The following is a 10,614-nucleotide window of genomic DNA, read 5'->3' on the forward strand; positions in this document are numbered from 1 at the left end:
AGGAAAGGTTGAGGGAACTGGGCTTGTTTAGTTTGGAGAAGAGAAGGCTCCGGGGAGACCTCATTGTGGCCTTCCAATACTTGAAGGGAGCGTATAAACAGGAGGGTGAACAAATGTTTGTGAGGGTGGATAGTTACAGGACAAGGGGGAATGGTTTTAAGCTGAGACAGGGGAGATTTAGGTTAGATATTAGGAGGAAGTTTTTCACACAGAGGGTGGTGATGCACTGGAACAGGTTGCCCAGGGAGGTTGAGGTGCCCCGTCCCTGGAGGCATTCAAGGCCAGACTGGATGTGGCTCTGGGCAGCCTGGTCTAGTGGTTGGCGACCCTGCACTTGGCAGGGGGGTTGAGACTCGATGATCTTTGAGGTCCTTTTCAACCCAAGCCATTCTATGATTCTATGAAAAAATATGATCTAAATCTATCTGATATTCTCTGGCCTTTATCACCTTTTGGAACAGTCCACCATTTTTTCTGATCACATTCAGTCTTCAATATCAAAAGCAAATTAAACTTGAACATGAATTTTGCATAGTTTCTAACTTTAGTAGTTAACACATTTATTTATTCATTCAGTTGAATTTATTTCACCTCTTATAAAAGAGAAATATTAACATAAAAATGTTAATGTTGTTGAAGTGTCTAAATAGTGCACATTTCCTCTGAGTTATTATCTGAAGAAATAACTTGATTTTTTTAGCACCTAGGGAATAAGTTTCTATTCAATGTGATAAACAGTGAAAACGATTTGCGCAAAATCTCTCTCTGGCTCCTAAAAGTTCCTCTTGAGCTAAAAAAAAAAAAAAAAGAACCAAACTGTGATAACAATGTCCAGCTTTATTCATAGATTCCATTAGACTAAAAATCTTCAAACCAAACTGAATGAACAAATTAGTAGAATAACCAAATAGAAATACAAATATCAATATTTTCTTCAAATTAATTCATATAAAAATTAACATTATAATTATGATCCTACCTTTATATTGCACAATTTAATGTTCCTAATGTAATTTTTATAAAATAAGGGAAAAACATGTCTTATATAAGATAGAAAAGAATAACACTTTATATATGCAGAAAATATAGATAAGTAGGAATAAATTGAAGAGTATTCTAGTGATATGGATAATTTATTTCTCTTATGTCAATATAGAGATTTTAAATATCAGTTATATCGGGTGTGGGGTATCTCCCATATGAAGAAAGTCTGAGTAACCCATATCTGTTGAGCCTGAGGAAAAGAAGACCAAAGGGATATCTCATTTATGTTTATAAATATCTAAAGGGAGGTGGGAGACAAATGGATGAAGCCAGGCTCTTTTCAGGGGAGCGTAGTGATAGGACAAGGAGCAATGGCCTAAAACCTGGACACTGGAAATTCTATAAAAACACGAGGAGGAACTTTACAGTAAGAGTGACGGAACACCAGAACATGTTGCCCAGAAAGGTGTGGAGTCTCTTTCTATGGAGATATTCAAGACCTATCTGGACACCTACTTGTGCAACCTGCTGCAGGGTACCTGCTTTAGCAGGGGCATTGGACTTGATCTCTTGAGGTCATGACCCCTGTGATTCTGTGATTCTGTGAATTAATGTTTTCATTCTGGATCAAAGATGAATATATATTTGGAATGGTTCATTTGAAACTATGCCTCTAGAAATGTTTTGCCAAATGCTTATCCAATCATAACATATTTTATATATAATTTCTCAGTTCAGACTCTTAAGCTTATAGTGCTTGTATAGTGCTTGTTTTAACCTTTCCTTGGGTATTATTTACAAACTTGAAAAACGTGATTTCATGAAGTATTCAGGCAATTAAGTGCCATCAATTAGTATAACAGCATAATATTATTCCATAATATTCTCTTACCATTTTGTAGTACTAGTTCTCTTTCCAATTTTGTGCAGATGTGTAAGAGAGCTTACATATTTTTTATAACCACAGGGTTGTATGAGCTGTTTACAATGACGTCTGTGTTTAATTTTCCAGCAAAAACTATTATCTAATTTTGAGAAAGATGAACCTGTGTATATCATCAATCCCTCAATATTTCAGTGAGTGGTAAGATGTTTTCTGAGCAGAGAATGAAAAACTTGTCATTTTCTTTCATCATCTCTATAGAGGTGAAAATTATTCAATTTCAGAAAGTTACAAGATCCTTTATTATTATTATTTTTTTTTTACTATAAGTCAACTGTTTTTCTATAAGTTTCTGTGAGAACTTGATTCCCATTCAAAAATATAATAATAACCACAAGACAAATTTTGGGATGAACTAGCTTGTAATCCGCTCAAAGAACATATGTGATCTTAACCAAGGGCCAATAGTAGCTACATGCTCCTACATGTGCATAAACCTTCTGGTATGTGTTTCCAAATGTAAGGGTTGAATATGATTCTTGATCATTGTAATATTTTCCACTAATACATCCCCACAAAGCATAATTAGGAGAGTATAAGTTTTACATTTGTGAGGAGGCAGTTTAATTCAGTGGAAATGTCAAACTTCCTAGAAGCTTTTCAGAAAATAATCATTTTTGTTTTTTTTCTGCATAATTGTTTAATACTTATTTCAGAATGTTTCTTTCAGTTTTTCCTTTTTTTTTTTTTTTTTTTCCTTAAATGTCCTTATCAAAACCTTCCCTCAGACTATTACTGATTGGTCAGCCTTTCTATGATGTGCAAACCAAGGTCTTGTAGTCAACAATCAAACTATGCTCCCTTTTTGCTTTTATATAGTGACAGGCCATGTAATATCTGCTTAAATTCTTTTTTTTAATTAACATATTAAACAACAGTCTTTATAAACCTAGAGTACAAACAATTCTATGAGGGATGCTTTCAGAGGACTTTAAGCTCTTTTACGTTGCAGCACATTGCAATTAGACTAAACAAGAAGAGCAGAGAATGCCTGTCTCTAAACTTTTCCAAAGACTATGGCCCATATGATTTTAGCTAGGATCTGATAAACTATAGGTGAACCAGATGTTGATTTAGCATAAAAGTGATAAAAACAGCTGTATAAATGTGGTATGTTTTCCATTATATTCCCTATGCTTGTGCCTGTTTGGATTCTGCCAGTTATTATTAAATGTTCATTTTATGATGAAAGACTACACTAAATCAACTACTTTCAGTATTAGAAGATGGTCTTTACTCCAATGAACAAAGGCTTTGCATAATTATATCACAAATTAAGCAACAATGCATAATTTTATAGGGGCAGCTCTTCAGATCAAGACACGTGGGTGGAAGTGAGTCCATTCTTAGTACATCTTCAACTCAGCTAAAAATCCTATGCAGGATGTGAATGAAATAAAGTAAATGACGATGAAATTCCAGAGTAAGAATATAGGTTCAGGAGTTATACTTTTCAAACAGAAGTAAATTTAATGGGGTGCCACTTGGGCAGGCCAATGTGAAGGAGAATTAATCCATTTGGGAGATGCAAACTTGTTTCGGTTGCATCTTGATTTAAAGACAGGCACAATAAGATTACACTATCCCGTGCCTTTCATCCTATCCTTTCCCCTTCACTAGAACAGAAGCTTTTAAACACTGCCATGGTGCCATGAGACTCATACTCAGAAGTCCTTTGAATTGCAGTTTCATGTTTTAACACCTAACTCACACGTAGCCTTTTATTATTAGAGTGGGAACTTGTAAGTGCCAGTGGATCAAATGAAAGCACAGCAGTAGCAACCTTAGCTTTTCATGGATGGAAAGTCTTAGGGAAAACTCACATGTGATTTGAGCAAAGAGAAACTTGGATGTTTGTAGCAGAAGTTTATCTACTAAGAAAATCCATACTTCCTGCATCAAAATTACTCGTTGTTTCTATAATTGTAACTAATCACAGCAGCCACATCAGGAAATATTGAATTTCTGTTTAGTTGACAGACAAAAATGTAAATCAGTTGGAGAAGTACAATTGAAATATTACAATCTGCAGTGAAGTTCAGCCATGCTTCCTTACTACATACAATGATATACCAAAGAATACAACAAATACAAATTTTTTACTATCCAATAAGGAAAAGATGTTTTTCTTATTTTTCTGATTTTGTTTTTAGAAATGACACCTACTAAATTTATCCTGGAGCAAACAATGAAAGTAAGAATTACTATTGGAATGAATCCCTAATTCAACTTTTTTTATTATTATTTCTTTTCTTGAGTAAGACATACGTGAGCAACTCAGTATGAAAAGTTTTGAAGTCATTCATGAGAAGATATATTTTTCAGTCATTTTGATTTTTACTAAATTTAGAAAGGAAAAAAAGATAATTAAAATACAGGAATTATAATGGCTTTATATCTAAAAAATTAAAGTATGATTTCAGGAAAAAAAATGAAAAAGAGTTTTCTGACGCATATTAATAACTTGGTGAGTGTCCCAGTCTTTGTTTTTTGTAGTTCTGAGAGTGGAAAGTACAGTCAAGTTAATGAAGATATTCTCTGCCAGGATATCAAAGCATATTTTTTCCAGGTTGTCAGTGGCAATTTATATATATATACATATATATTTATTGCAATTGAGATTTTTTTTCTAAATGGCTCTCCTACTTTAGTTTAGGCTCGCTTAGTTAGTTATATTTATTTACTTGAAGTGCTACTCTGTTGAAATTTCCCTTTATTGTTCAGATCTGTGTTACTGTCTCTTCTGATGTGATTTTTATAAGATTTGAAAGTTTTTACTAGGATATTTTGTTTCTTCTGTCTTTTCAGGGATATGTAGATAAAAAGAATTAAGCAATATATTGTATAAACATATATTGTATAAACAATATATTGCATATACATATGATTTCAGAGCTTACATAAAACAGTATTTGGGAACAATTCTTTTCCGAACACCAGTTAGTTAGAAGGAGATTAATTAGAAGATTTTATTTTATTTTTTAAAAGGGTGTAATCATTTGAAGATGTTCCTTACAAACCAGTAATTACTAGGGCAAATTGTTTTCAGAAACAGTATGTTGGTATTAATATATTTTAGTGTGTCAAAACTTGTATACTGCTGGCCTCAGTCAAAATAAGTAGAACCTTATTCCTTTTTTCCTATTTAGAAAACTGTTCTAGAATACTTTGATTTTATTGCACTGGAAAATGCAACCCACTTTCTATATGTGTTTTAAAAATTATTCTCATCTGAATACTTGAAAAAATCCCTTTTTTTATTCCAATCTCACTACATCAATATTCATAAACTTAGACTCCCCCGTATGGATTACTACTAATAATGCAGTTATAATTAAATAAACCCATGTATCCTTTCATCATCCCAAGTGAATTTAATCAGATAGAAGCTTTCTATGGAAGATAGACTCACCACAATATTGTCAGCTTCTTGTAAAAAGTACTGTAATCTCCCTTGAGCAATGCATATTCTACTGATTTTTGAACTTTCCTCTCATCTCAAAATATCTTTACAACTTGCGTAATGATCTACTTCTGAATGTGTCCTATAGTTCTATTTTTTTATATTACTTATATGTTCAGAAAAATGTAAACAACATGAGACAATGTAACAGCAGTAAATAAAAAGCAATTGAAAAGAAGAGACAAGTAACTATTCTTTATTGCATTGGCCCAAAAGTAATGGGTTTAATTTGCAAGGAGGGATAGTTAAGAACATAAAAGAAAAAAAAAACAACAATAACAACAACAAAAAACAGGGATCTATCTATTGGTAAAGGTAATTAAGCTTTGTAATACATTGTCCAGGGTAATTTTTGGATCAATATCAGTAATATATATATATATATTTTTTTTTTTTTAAAGGTAAAGCCAATATGCTAGGGATATCTTAGCTACATCTGATTCTGTCCTAGGGCAGGGAATTTGTTTATGTGATACGTCAGTGTCCTTCTCAGGTCTGTACTTAGTAACATGGCAAATACTGAGGTAATTATATCCACTTTTCTAAGACAATGCTGGAAAACAATTAGAAGGGATCAATCACAGCAGGACTCTTAGCTGCATCAATTACAGTGTCTGGCCTGCAGTTGTCATGACTTTCTGAAGAGCTTTACTTCCTCATTAGCCTCTTGCTACCACACCATGTGACACAGCAACATGGCTGATGGACTGAGATTAAATGAGTAGTGGCAACCAGAGCAAAACAAAACAAAAACTCTCTTATAGTTGTTTGTTGAACTTTGAGGAAGTTTCATTCTAAAAAAAAAAAAAAAAAAAAAAAAACAATTAGAATGTTCTAATTTGTAATTTTCCTGTCTCTGTTATTTGTGCCAATGATGCCACTATTCAGTCTCCCTGAGAAATGAAGTGGATTTGGGTTGGTTTTTTTCAGCCTATGCAGATATGTTTGTTAATCAGAGAAAGTTTCTAATATTACAGAACAAGTGCTATAAATCCTGCGCAGTCTGAGAGTTCCTCAGTACTTAAGCTGGAATTTCAGCTACTTTGACAAAAATGATGTCCTCCTATTTATCATGATGTCAGAGGCAGATGTTGATAGTGTGATAGCAGAGGTTGAATCTTCCCACTAGTGTTCCATTACATGTTGTTGCTGTGTGACAAAGAGCAGCAGAGGGGCAGTTTGACAAAATGACACCTGATATGGTAGTGCGTATGAAGTAATGGTATGTCACTGAATTCCTCCATGCAGAAAAGATTGCACCCAATGACATTTACCGGTGTTCTCTGTCACACCACGAAATGAAGGGCATCTTGATCATCTCATTTGAACAAATCAGCTAATGGTGGTCTTAGAAGATGTGAAACAGTGTGTCACCTCTGCTGGTGCAGATTTTTTTGAGCACAGCGTGCAAGCTCTTTGTCTCAACTAGTGAAAATGCATAGCTAATGGTGGTGACACTCTTGAAAAATAGTGCTTTTTAGCTGAGAATTTGCTCTATCAAATAGTGTTATTGTACTCTTTGTATCTGTTGTAGTTTTCGTGGAAATAAATAGCAGGCATTATTTTTGGAGTGACTTTGGAGTCTCACTCCAATGATAGGAGGGAGAGGAGGTTCTTTTTGATATATGTATAACCTACTGCAAGATTAAGACAGAACGAGTCAAATGTTAGCCTGAACAGTTTATTACAAATCCTAGTTGTTTCAGGAGAAGGGAAGATGGGCGATAGAAAAAGATAGGAAATAAAAGCAAGGAGACTTTGTAGAAAGCAAGAGAGAGAGAGTCACCACCTAGATTTTCAGCATTGCTCCTAGTTTTTTCATTGATCTCAGGAATTCATCCAATCACTGTGGGGGATGGGGGAAAGCCAGGAAGCTTTGCAGCAAGCAGGCCCTAGGGGGTTCTTTCCTAAGAGGTCTCTTTCTCTTAGGGACTTTCCCCGTCAAAGGTTTTTTTTATTTTGGGAGTTCCTCTCCTCCCAGCGTTTCCTTTCTTTGGGTGTTCTTCTCCAAAGTTTCTTTTATTTTGGAGTTCTTCTCCTCTAAAGTACTTAGTTTAGTGGGGACCTTTTATCCCCCACTTTTTTCTTTATTTTCTTTCTTTTCTCTCTGTTAGCATGGCACACCTGGCCCAACAGATAAGCCAGCAGGCAGTGGTGCCTTCGTTGCCATGCACAAGCATTATCACCTTTTGCAGTGGTCAGCTCCTTCAAGTCACCCCCAAAAAAACACTGCTTGTCGTTTCCCCCCCATACGCAATTCTGCGTATCTTAACAATTGTAAGCAGAAGTGCTGTGGCACAGTAACACCCGCCACTCGCCCCGTAGACAATTCAGAGTTGTCTGCTAAGTCTTCTCACCAAAAGGCCTCACTAAGTGAGCTCTGAGCCAAGGAAAAAAAAGAAAAGAGGGGTTCAGAAAACAATGTTTCACACCTATTTAACTCCAAACTGACAGATAATCCTCCATATTGATTTATGAAATGTGAATTTGTAAGGATCTATTGCTTCAGATGGAAAAATTTCCAGTCTACACACAATCTGAATTCTTTTAGTATAAATATCTAAGTGCTTAGTCTCCAGGCGATATCCAGATGGACATAATGGAAATACTAGGATACTTTTGAAAATGTTGTCTATAATATTTCTAGGGTTCAAAAAAATGCCTCTCCCTTGGCACATTCTTGTACTTTACATGCAGTAAATAAAAAGATTTTTCATGCTATATGGGATTCTTCCCCTTGGAAAGTGCTGTAATTGTAGTGCTAGAGCGCCTTTTTAACAAAGACTACCATTCAGATATTCCTTGTACTCTTCTATTTTCTCACTGAAGAAAGTGAATACCCCCTACATCAAGGAGCTCTGCGTATCTTATTAAGCAAAAAACCACAAATTATTGGAAGAGCTGTTCTTTATATATATTACTAATTCTACATCTAATCTAATGTACATGTTACCTGTGTAATACTCACATAGAATTGGTCATACTTTAACTGATCTAGGCAGGAGTATTATTAAGTTATTTAAATGGGCTTTTGATAAATAATGGTGTACAAATATGTAGGCTACTTGTCACCAATAGGGCAATTCCTGAGAAAGACTGATTGTTCGGTTTTCTTAAGCTATTAACAGGCAAGCTGGTATTTTATTCCTTTTTATTACACTTTTCTCTGAGATACACTTGGATTGCAAAACTCTCTTGTGCTATCCAACAAGCACAAGCAAAATCTATGATCTAGGATGGCATTCTACTTTGCCTCTTTTCCTCAGAAAGTGAGGATGGTTGTTGGGTAGTTCACTGAATGCTTGTTGCTTAGAGCTGGGGGTAGAAGGCTTCTCTACTTCTCATGTGCAGGGAGCAGCCCTCCATGGTATGTTTCTCTAACAGCCAGTGAGCCAGCCAACTTTGATCCTTTGCTGCTTTTTCCATGAGAGCAGCCATCCCACTGAGCCAGATACACAAGGAGGAAGCCAGCATCAAATGCTGCTGCACAGAAATGTGGGAGGAGCAGGAAAACCCCCTAACCATGAAGAATTTTTTGGTGGAAGCTGCATAATGCTTGTGTAACAGTGGTACATGGAAACTCATTGTGGGAGCAGATAAGAGGAGGGTGTAGGGGTGTGTGTGTGTGTGTGTGTCAAAATTAAAATCCAACATCGGTGATCGTTGTATTTATCACAATGTAGTATTTCCACTCTGTAGTAATCAGGAAGGCTATTTACTGTAGGCAAATGAATTTCCTTTTGCTTCATGTAAAACTAGGAGAATAATCAAGGGTCGCTGAGAAAACACATTGTAGTTTCCACAGAAGTATTTTTCCCCTTTGATTTACTCTCCTTACAATGACAGAAATGAATAAATAAATTAATAAATAAATAAAGAGGTCTGTCTGCAGAAGTATTTTTCTCTGTAAAGCAGTTTATGCCCAGATTTTTTACCTCTGTATGTTATGTTTAAGGTATTTTCAAATTTGTAGCAAATGCTTCACTGAGTCACCCAAGGTTTCAGCCAGTCCAATATTTAGTCTTACAATTGGCAGCATTCTCAACATGCCCTAGAGTTCCAGGTGCTTAGAAATAAATGAATTGATTTCTTAGTTTTTGGGACAGAGTTCAATTCATAATTCACTTTAAGGTGTGCTCAGCAAGTTACTTACATATACATTCTAGTATGACTCTTAAAATAGATTGATATTTTTACACAAAAATATCAATTTATATTTTTATGCAAAATAGGAATATTCTATTATTAACAACTTTCTTCACAAAGTAAGATGTCATTTTCTCTAAATGTTTGAACTAAATGAATTTTAACTCTGATTAATTTATCTGAAATACAGATGAGAAGAAAACAAACATTTCCCACTGCTAAAATAAACACTATTATTATTAAAATAGTTTTAAATTGCTGCAAAAATTTGTTTCTCGTTATGAGAAATTTATCTACTCATACTTTCAAGCTTATACTTTAGCATGTACATAAAACACTTTAAAACAACTGGGATTTAAACAATAAAAAGAAATAAAAATGAAGAAAGAAATGAAAACAAGAAAGTGATCTAATTGGAATATACAATAAAAACAGACATTAAGATCAAAGTGTAAGACATTCAAAATATTGAGTCAATTTTAGTACATCAATAATAATTATACATAAGTAATAAACATACATACAGTAATAATTATACATCAGTAATAAACATAGTATAAAAAGTACGTAAAGTACTTCAGTTGTATTTGAGTGTTTCTTTCTTTCAGAGAATTGTTATTTAATTCCACAATTATGTTTAAATTACTATTTATATTTTACTATGCTATTTTCGCTTCGTTGGTACTCTTTCATATTTCATTCCAAAAATGTCAACGTTTTCAGAATTGCAGCCTGTATCTTGGCAGAACTTGTTGAAATTTGTGAGCTACACTTCTTTTTCCTCATAAGTTGGCTTTTTGACCAAGATCCACACCAGAGACAATTCCTCTCCTGTCCCAGTTTGGTTTTTATGGTGTAGAATATATGATAAGCCTTCCAAAGCTATTTTATAGTTTATAAGGAAACCCTCCAGGTGAAAAAATATACAGCACTAGAAATACTAATTTGTTAGTATCTAGTATTAACTAGAACTACTAATTTGTTCATTCAGTTTGGTTTGAAGATTTTTAGTCTAATGGAATCTATGAATAAAGCTGGACATTGTTATCACAGTTTGGTTCTTTTTTTTTTTTTTTTA

The sequence above is a fragment of the Numida meleagris genome, chromosome 3 (genome assembly GCF_002078875.1).
Source record: "Numida meleagris isolate 19003 breed g44 Domestic line chromosome 3, NumMel1.0, whole genome shotgun sequence".
NCBI lineage: Eukaryota > Metazoa > Chordata > Aves > Galliformes > Numididae > Numida > Numida meleagris.